The sequence below is a fragment of the Pseudochaenichthys georgianus genome, chromosome 12 (assembly GCF_902827115.2).
Source record: "Pseudochaenichthys georgianus chromosome 12, fPseGeo1.2, whole genome shotgun sequence".
NCBI classification, from domain to species: domain Eukaryota; kingdom Metazoa; phylum Chordata; class Actinopteri; order Perciformes; family Channichthyidae; genus Pseudochaenichthys; species Pseudochaenichthys georgianus.
Genome location: NC_047514.1, coordinates 20,511,664 through 20,522,591, shown reverse-complemented (window position 1 = coordinate 20,522,591; position 10,928 = coordinate 20,511,664). Strand labels below are relative to the sequence as shown.

General features: G+C 40.9%; 1 long non-coding RNA gene across 1 annotated transcript; it reads left to right on the top strand.

Annotated features, from left to right (window-relative positions):
* Positions 1 to 5,010: 5,010 nt before the first annotated feature.
* Positions 5,011 to 10,676, top strand: LOC139434861 (uncharacterized). Its single transcript, XR_011644164.1, has 3 exons — positions 5,011 to 5,411; positions 6,568 to 6,657; positions 9,989 to 10,676. It is a non-coding gene; the product is annotated as an uncharacterized lncRNA (long non-coding RNA).
* Positions 10,677 to 10,928: the final 252 nt, after the last annotated feature.

Sequence of the window (10,928 nt, the reverse complement as noted above, 5' to 3'; positions counted from 1 at the left end):
GTTCCTTTTCTTTTTTGTACAGCTTTCAGGCTGTGACAGGTCTAGACAATGGAACATAACAGAATATCTAATAAATTTGAACAAATAAGAGAATAAATGTGCCGTTTCTTGTTTTTCATGTGAGAACTGTCACTTATGGTTATGGAGGACGGAACATGACATAAGTATGAAGAAATACAGGAATACATGTGAAAATAAAACGGAACACACGTTATTATATATCTTTAATATATTTCTACATTTATTTCTGTGTCCGTATGCTAATGAGGTGGGCGGTCCTAACCTCAGTCTGAAGCATGATTGGTTACAGGAGTGTGATCATTTCTGACAGATTGGGTTTAGCAGAAGTGGCATGATTTTGTTCTCAGGAGGAGAATTTGAGAGTATTACCCAAAAAGTACACAGTAAAAGTACTTCATTTTATTGTTGGTAGCAGTCAAACTAGGACTGACTCCAACAGTGTCCGTTTTATTAAGAACTTATGGTAACAATTATTTGTATCGCTCTGAAAAAGAAAGCAGAAAAAACATGCATTATTTTACTCTTGTGTATTAGTAAAAAGACATTAATTAAGCAAGGGACAGAGGACAGAGCTCTTTACTGTTGTTCATGCTTCCCCGCCACAGCATCAACTCCCGGGCCGTTTCTCAATCTCGAGGATACTGGCTTGGTAGTCGCGTACTTCCAAGTCACTTCCTTCAGAAACGAAGCAAGTATGCTTCCAAGCCACGGCTTTGGAAAACGAAGAAGAATGGAACAGGCTAACAAGTGTACCACTCTCTAACGGTTTCAACATAAACTGTACCGAAAATAAATACCTCACGATGTCTATCTAATTATGAACTTGCTTTACTTTCACGGAACACATTTTTGGTGATAACAAATGTAACAAAGTAACATATTATTTAGCAACACATGTTCTACGCCACTACATACTTACATTTAAATGTGTGCTGCGTCGGTTCAGCCATTCTCCGCAAGGGTTTTTGAAATTGGTCCGTGCGCAATGCATTGTGGGGATTTTAAGGACGCGAAGTCTCGAAATTTCCCCCGAACCAAGGACGAGGCCTCGGTGGAATTCCAAGTATGCTGGAGATTGGAACAGTCCCTCGGCGGCACTCGATGACGTAGCATCCTTGAAATATTGGCTTGGAAGCCAGAATCCTCGAGATTGTGGCCGTTTCTCAATCGCGAGGATGCTGGCTTGGTAGTCGCGTACTTCCAAGTCACTTCCCTCAGAAACGAAGCCAGTTTACTTCCAAAGCGGCTTCGAAAACGAAGAAGAATGGGACTAACAAGTGTGCCACTCTCTCTAACGGTGTCAACATAAACTGTACCGAAAATAAATACCTCACGATGTCTATCTAATTATGAACTTGCTTTACTTAAACGGAACACATTTTTGGTGATAACAAACAAATGTAACAAAGTAACATATTTACCAACACATGTTCTACACCACTACATACTTACATTTAAATGTGTGCCGTCTGTTCAGCCATTCTTGTAAGGGTTTTTGAAATTGGTCCGTGCGCAAAGCATTGTGGGGATTTTAAGGACCCGAAGTCTACCCATGTGCAGCCTCAAAATTTCCCCCAAACCAAGGACGCAGCCTCGGTGGAATTCCAAGTATGCTGGAGATTATAGTATGGAAGCAAACAAGAGACAGAAGTATTTGAATTTTATCAGACACCGAATTTATAGCATTGAAAATAATTACTTTGAAAATCATGTATCTGAATGTTTTTTGCTCCGAATTTACCTATGTGAAATAAAAATGTTGAAATTCAGATCCCAAAAATTCAAGTGAAAAAAATTCGACGTCAAATATTTCGGTGTTTAAAATTCGATGTAAAAAAATTCGGTGTATAAAATTCGACGTCAAAAATCATAGATAATATAAACACTAGATGGCTCATGGGAGATTTTCCAGCGTAGCTGACTGGCCGCCATCTTGCTACAGTCAACAGTTACTCTGATTCGCGTTATGGTAGCTGTTGTCAGGTGAGTGATCGGCACAAAAATACTCTTAACTCGCTGAAATCTTGACTGATTTACAAACGGTTTGGTTTATTATAAACATTATTAGCATGGCTATGATACAGGATGCTTGGACATGTTGAAATTGCAGCTTTTCTTTGTGTATGTGGTTGTATTTATTAGCTGGCTAATAACAAGAGGCTGTCAGTGAGACCTAGTATTACAAAGTTCACCCAGCAACTTTACACCAGTGGGAGAGGCAGAACTGCTCTTTCTTTTCAACATAACTTAAGTTACACATGATTTATTCCAAGTGGTTTGGCTTGTTAAAAACATCTTGCATTATGATACAGGAATTTGCTGGCTTTGTGTTTACAGAAGTACCTGACTATGCCGGACTTTTGTGCAGCCTACGGATGCTCCAATCGCCGCTGTCTGCAAACAAGAACCCGTGGGATCATCACCACATATGTTTATGTTTGCTCAGTCTAATAAACCCATAACATGGTTGTGAAAGAATACCAAAGCTGAGGCTGGACGATGATTGATTGTTAGTGTGCCATGTGTCACTGTGTGTCTTATTGGTTTTGTGGTATACTGTATTTTATTTTATTGTGTGCAAGACACATTTAAAACAAATAACCTTGAACCTTGAAGCCCCATCTCTCCCCACCTGCTCCTGCTTCCTACATCCCCTCCACACCACACCAAGTTGTTCTTCTTAATAATAATAATACATTTATGTTGGGGGGCCGCCTTTCATAACACCCAAGGACACCTTACAGGGGCATAGGGGCAATATAGGGAACAATTTAAACAGTGGATTTTGTGATATATCAGCCGGGGTGAGTCAAGACAAACCACACATGGACTACAGGGACATATGGTACAGTTTATATTATTCTTGGTCTTTTTTCAATAACATATTTCAAAGGTTCTGGATTTGTTTACAAATCTAGAAACTAAATACAAAACTAGGATGATATGAAGATCTCATGTCAAAAATAATTGTGATAAATTAGACAGAACTGGCCTGTCTGTGAGCACATTTTATGTTGGTTTGGTTCTTCTGATAAAGGTGTGAATATCTAAATAATATACCAACATATGCTATTGTCATTAGTTGTGTCCCTGTTCTTCAAGCTAAGGCATTGCTCAATTAACAACTCTTGGTTTACAGAGTGGTAACATGAGACCGATTTTATATATAAAATATAAATGTATTTTAATTTTATAATTTATTTATAATTTATTTTAAATATTGACAATATAATAAAATAAATGGAAATATATACACCGGCAAATATTTAATATAAATACCTTGTGTGTGTGTATAGCTATTGCTTTATCTGATTAATGTTATTTTCATATGAAAGTCCATGATTATAAGTATGCAGTATCATAACTACATCTTTGATGTTTATAAAAAACCAAACCGTTTGAAAATCGGTTGAAAATTGAGCAAGCTATGGTTATTTAAATAGTAAACCATAATGTTATGAATGAGAGCACTGCCTGTAGCAAGATGGCGGCCAAGTGGCAACGTCGGTCTCCATTGGCCAGCAGCGCGTGTGAGCCATCTAGTGTTTATATATATCTATGTCAAAAATTGCGATGCAGCATCATCCGGGCTACTCAGACAGGATAAGCAATCGAGCCCGAATGCAATCAACCCGAGTTCTGGGGGACAGTGCTGTGAAGCTCAATGCTGCAAACTGTAGGCGACGTCGGATGCATATGGGAGCAATTCCCGTAGACCCTATGTTAAAATGTCCAACTTAACAAAAGAAAATGAACATGTTTCTAGCCTGGATCCACAACAACATATTCTGTATATAGTTAGATTCCCCCTTCATGACAACAGGACTGCTTCTCCTGGCTCCTCTGTCTCACTGCTAGCTCCGTTAGCTCCATTGGCTCCGTGATGCTACAGCGGCTCAGCTCATGAGGAGAACACTACTTGAACTCGGCCGTGTTTGTTGTGTTGGCTCCTGGTGGACTATTCGTCATGCAAATATAGGATTTATCTGCGGTTAAAATAGACCGACCGTGAATGCAGTTTATTCGGTAAGTCAACCCTGCATAAAGTACATAAAGTACTTATGTTATATTACTGGTGTTTTTATTAAGCTAACTTTAATGAATGTTTAGAATTGGGTTAGCATTTGAGCAATCGTAGCTCCATCTGTGCTAACGATGCTATGCGTAGCATCCAAGAGTGTATAACATTAAGTGGGATGCTACTGTATACCAAAAGGCTTCTGTGCGAGGTTGCTAAAATAAGGTCATCCTTGTACGTTAGATAGTTAAGTTAATGTATGCATTGTTAAGGTTCGTTTAAATTCGCTATGCTCTACTATATAGCATACAATAGACTAGCTAACGTCAACGTATTGTTGAAGAGAGGCTTAGTGTATATTAAATCAACCTCACAATCAAATGTGTGTATCTTTAAAATATATCCATTAGATATTGTAATATGGTTTGTTGAACTGGAGTTATTTATTGCAGCTAACCGCCTATCCGACGAACGACACAAACATTGTTTTTAATATTATTATTACCAATGCCTCTTTTAATTGTGTTATCCTCACACTTGAGAAACAGCCTTATGTGGCTGTAGAACAGAACATGTAACTTAATGCCTGCATTTAAGGATGATGAATAGCGTAGTCCAGTGGTTCCCAAACGGTGTGCCGCGGCACACTGGTGTGCCGTGAGGCAAGTCCGTGTGTGCCGTGGGATTTTGTGACAACCATACCTTATTATTGCACTATACAACTACACAAAAATAATTATTTTTTAATTTACTATATCAGTACTTTGTAGGTTTATATGTACGTAATCTGCGCGATTTGCGCGTCCACATCTCCACGTGCAGTGCTGCATAAACAAGGCTGTGTCTCGAGGCCCATTATTTTGAGTTCATCCGAAGAATAGACAGGAATGTGCCGGTGAGGTGCAAACTGTGTCCAGGCCAGAAGCTGTTATCCACTGCTGGAAACACCACGTCAAACCTCAACAAGCACCTGCAAAGAACACATGCTATGGTGGAGCTACCGCACACGCCATTTGTTGTTTGTTTATATCACAGTCTGTTCTTCTTCTCTGTCTTCCGGTTGTTGCCTGTTTTGAATGACGAATACACACTACCGCTGCCTGCTGGTAAGGAGAGTTATTGCCACTCACGCATGCGCAGTTCGTACAACAACACGCAGGAGAACACACCGACGCAACAGAGTGAGCAGAGATAGACTGCGCAAAATATACAGATAGCAGGAGACAGAGAACAGCCACGGTCAGATAGGAAAACATTCAGGATCTGGATCAGTCTTATGCGACAATGGAAACTGAACTAAAGAGAACATTTGGAAGTTTAGCAGTCTGCGTGATCTGCCTGCAGGGAGGGGCGGGCCGGCCCTGCGAGTAAAGTAACGAATTACTTTATGTAGAGTGTAACGAAGTAGTGTAATATATTACTTTTTAAAAAAGTAATATGTAATGTATTACTTTTTAAAAAAGTAATATGTAATGTATTACTTTTTAAAAAAGTAATATGTAATGTATTACTTTTTAAAAAAGTAATATGTAATGTATTACTTTTTAAAAAAGTAATATGTAATGTATTACTTTTTTAAAAAGTAATATGTAATGTATTACTTTTTTAAAAAGTAATATGTAATGTATTACTTTTTAAAAAAGTAATATGTAATGTATTACTTTTTAAAAAAGTAATATGTAATGTATTACTTTTTAAAAAAGTAATATGTAATGTATTACTTTTTTTTTAGTAACGACCCCATCTCTGCTGAAATGTTACATTTATAATTTGTAGTTCAGGACCATGGACAATGCAGCTTCCTTGCATTGACAGTTCTCTGTGCTGAATTTCCCTTGTCTCATTTTTAATGTTGTGACCTGTCTGGTTTAAATGAGTGTGTTGCTGCTTTGATGAAGCCTAATTTGATAACGTTTCAAATTAATTTCTGAAATATTTCGTTAATAAATATTTCATGAGTAATATAGTTGTCTTCGTCACATTTTATTTGGCATTAGTAAATAATTATGCAAATGTACAGATATTTTACATGATATGAGTGATAACGTGTTATAAGGGCTATTTTACACAATAGGTGTGCCTTGAGATTTGTACTTGTCCTTTGGTGTGCCTTGGGCACAACAAGTTTGGGAACCACTGGCGTAGTCAATGCTTTAGTGACAAGGAAATTATTTGTTTAAATACTAGATATGACGTTATGTGTGACTTCAGTGAAAATTAAGCTTATCCATTGCATTTGTTCAATAGGTTTGTGTCTTACCCTTACGTGTGTGTGATGCATATGAATATGGCATATGAAAACAAATTAATTTGACTGACTCATGAAAAACTCATCCAAAGTAACAATAAAATAAAAAAGACCTACACAATACTCAATCAAACTGATACAGTATGAGGACTGTGATATCCAGCAATTTCTTAAGTATAACAATAAGATTATGACCAGTTTTTAAAAGAAGATAAAAAGTAGTTTGCATGTAAAGAAGTCTGTAACCCACACATGTAACTTTACATCTGTTTGTTCAAAGTGTCCTTAAGGTGATCCAGACAGGCTGGACCAGAGGAGGAGAGACAGATCTGGACTCCTAGCAGCAGAGAACTTCAGCACGGATTCCAAGGTACACCTTTTTCATACTTTACAAAGAATGCATAAAGTAATGACTCCAATACACTGATATACATGCCATTAAACATGACTGAATACTAGATCACTGTTACGTTCCCTTGTAGAGCTAGGGGTACCAAGGGAAGTAGCGACATACAAGATGGCCGGACGAGAGAAAAAGGAGAGGAAACTGAATGCGGAAGGAGTTTAAGTGAGGTTTTAATCCGTCAATAAGTAAGGCGGCTCACCAGCCAAATTACAAAACAAACGTACAATAAACACACAACTATGCTGGGTCGCACACCGAGACAGGCTGCACACATGCAGCCAGACGAGAAGGAGAGAAAGAAGGGGCCTCACTGCAGTCCTCCTCCGGTCCTATATGGAAGCCCTGATTGTTAATTAGGATCACCTGGGGAGAGGCTGCACCTGGGGACAATCAGAGGGAGAGAGAGGAAAACACACACACACTACGGCACGTAACACTTTCCCCCATAAAACACACCTTATACTGCTCACCAGCAGCCAACACCGGAGCAACACATGGAACACACACAACACACACACCACTCACTGAACACAGATCCACATCGCTCTGAGCTAGGTCCACACCCACCGCTTCAGAGACAGAAACACCCACACGCACAGCACTGTCACAGACGGATGCAGAACTTAACTGCAACTCACCACTCTGTCGCATTGCAACCGGGTGCCGGTCTTTTGGCTTTTCCAGAGCAGCTGCCACCTGCTCCTTCCGAGCTACACACTCTGCCTCTAGATGACCAGGATCAAGACAAAAGAAACACAATCTCTTTTTCTTGGGTCCTGGAAGAGAAGCAGAATGAGCATGTGTGGCACGCCTGTTACGAGCTTTCCGGAAACCAAAACGATGAAGAGAATCGCTCTGAGCCAAAACACCACTGTGCCCTTCCTCATCCGCCATAGTGGTGGCCTGCTTTCGCTTCCAAGCTGCTATCATATGACCTGGGTCAAGACAAAAATAACACGCTCTGTCTATCCTGGGACCTAACAATGGAACACTGGCACAGGGAACATAATTATCAGGAGCTCTCCGATAAGTGTCTAGCTGAGGAGGATCCCGCTGAAAAAAACCGCTCCTGTGTATCAGTGCAGACTCGTCTGCCAGAGTGGCAGCCTGCTGAAGGGTAGTCACTTTCTGCTCATTCAGGTAGACTACCGTATGCTCCGGTACACAGTTTTTGAACTCCTCTAACAGCATCAGCTCACATACTGAAGCGATGTCATCCGCTTTACATGCTCTACACCACCTGTCAAAGAGGACTTTCTTCTCCCTCGCGAAGTCCACGTATGTTTGGCCAGCAGCTTTCTTCATGCCGCGAAAACGCTGCCTGTAGGCCTCAGGCACAAGCTCGTATGCCCTGAGAATAGCACCTTTCACCTTGTCATACTCCAAACTATCCTCGACAGAAAGAGAAGAGCAAGCCTCCTGAGCCTTGCCGACTAGCTTGCACTGTACAAGTATGGCCCACACGTCTTCTGGCCAGCGCAGAGCAGCAGCAATGCGCTCAAATGCACCAAAGAAAATCTCCACTTCCGACTCACGAAAGACAGGGACCAGCTGAATGTTGCTACCAACATCAAAAACAGCAGCAGAACCTGAAGGTGTAACTGCAGAATCACCCACCACAGCTGCTTGGAGCTCGAGCTGACGCATCCGGACAGCAGTGTCTGCCTCCAACTTCCTGAACTCCAGCTCCCTCCTGAGCTGAAACTCTCGCTCACGCTCCTCCCTCTCACACTGGAGACGAGCCATACGTACTTTTACCCTGGCATCTACTTTAGACCCCGTAGGTGAGGATCCTGCCGAAAACGAGTCAAACTGAGGTGTGGTGAAAATGTTTGCCTGTTTCGTAGCACTCTGAACCACCGTGCCAGGAGATTCCACTAAAACAGGCCGCCTCAAAACCCCCTGTTCAACTAGTCCAGCTATCAAAGTAGCCTTGAGTTCACTTTTTACCAGAGCCGAGGAGACAGAAACATGATAATGGTCAGCAACTAACCGCAAATCAACCTTCATGCACCCGTCTAGCTGACCCACAGTAGGACTGGCCACAAACTGCTCCAACACAAAAGCCATCTTTAGCAACGGCTACTTACAAATATTATTATTTATTTATTTACAAACTTCCCCAGATCCTGCCTACCAAACTTTACCTAACTATCTTCTGGAGCGTGCCGGGCTCGAGGCGACTTTAAAGGCAAACATCAGCGGCCGAAACCCTGAATCGCCTGCCCCCAACAGGGAATAAATCCCCACCCAGGATTACCCCGAAAATAAAAAATGAGTGCCTGAAGGAAGGACTGATTCAGTCCAGCTAGACACTCCCCTGTCTAAACTGAGGAAGCTGTTCAACAGTAAATAATTTCACAGCCAATCCTACACTTATATACACTACTGCTCACCACCAAACACAATATCAACACTAACCAACAACCAAATACTCACTCTTTGTCTCAAAGATCCCGGACGAGCCCCCATGTTACGTTCCCTTGTAGAGCTAGGGGTACCAAGGGAAGTAGCGACATACAAGATGGCCAGACGAGAGAAAAAGGAGAGGAAACTGAATGCGGAAGGAGTTGAAGTGAGGTTTTAATCCGTCAATAAGTAAGGCGGCTCACCAGCCAAATTACAAAACAAACGTACAATAAACAACACACAACTATGCTGGGTCGCACACCGAGACAGGCTCCACACATGCAGCCAGACGAGAAGGAGAGAAAGAAGGGACCTCACTGCCGTCCTCCTCCGGTCCTATATGGAAGCCCTGATTGTTAATTAGGATCACCTGGGGAGAGGCTGCACCTGGGGACAATCAGAGGGAGAGAGAGGAAAACACACACACACACACGACCACACACACTACGGCACGTAACAATCACCTACACATCAGTGATGTTGAGTGCACTTTCTTAGCTAAAGGTTACATTTACATTTTACCAAGCAACATCACTTTTTTGTTCAACTTTCACATTTCAATGTATTTAAGGCAAATATTATTGAACATAGTGAGAACTGCGACCCTTTGTCTTTCAGTGAGACAACCGGACAGAGCAAGCTTCTACAGTTGCACTAAGTTTTGATAACAGTTAAATAGTATTTTAATAATACATTTATTTCAATGTTGATGAATTTAGAACGGTTTATTCATAATCTGATTATTTTTGTAGTACACTGTTGGATTTAAAAAAACACATTAAAATAAAAAAATCATTATATTTATAGCCCCCGAACAAACAAAAACACCTCTTTCTTAAATAACACACTTGCTCTGCAATAATATGTTTTTTGATATTTCTGTTAGGAAAGGAAAGGACAGGCCTGAGAGACAGGACTGCTTCACCATGTTCTCTTTCTCTGAGGGTCCAGAAGAACATCCAAGAGGGAAAGGAATAGCTGATATGATGAGATTTAAGAGCAGTACAGGACATTCACTAAGAGACACTTAGGCCCTTTCTCATTTCACTTATTGCCCTCCTCGAGACTTAGTCCCGCCCACAGGAGATGCGAGCGGAGGAGCCAAGGAGGGGAACCGAGGAGAGAGGAGGAGAACCGAGGAGAGAGGAGGGGAAGCAGCAGGCGGTTAGAGAAATGAGAACTCCTCTCCTGAGCGGTCATCTTAAAGAGACGTCCATTAATGATGACAGGAGGCACAGCAGCCCTCTGTCTGATGGACAGATGTGTTCATGACCACTTATATATTTACTTTGATTCATTCACAGTGCGGTATGAGACAATAACAGGCTACAGATGCGGACATATACACACACATAGCCTATGTATATATTTATATAAATATATACAATTTCAGAATCAAACGGAGCACTCTCATAATAACGTAACACTATCAGAGACTGGATATACCCAAATAAATGGTGGCAATCTTCAGTCAGATGTGAATGTATAACTTAACATTTTCAGTAAGAATAACGGACAAAAGGAGTGCAAATGCAAATACAATTTATTGAAATGTGAACTAAAAGTTATCAAGCATGAACCATCACAATTTTTTTTTAAATAAAAATGAAATAATATACATAAGTTACGCTAAATGTTAATCTGTTAATTGATTAAGTAAACACATTTTGTCAAATAAAGTGACAGGCTAGGCCTGTGCAGGTGGTAACAGCTATGTCCAGCATGGGCTAAGTTCTGTAGGTGCAGGTCCTCCTCCCTCAGGCCGGGGGCCTGTACTACGAAGCTGGTTCAACCTAACATGGATATGTTTGAGTTAGCCGGTTGGC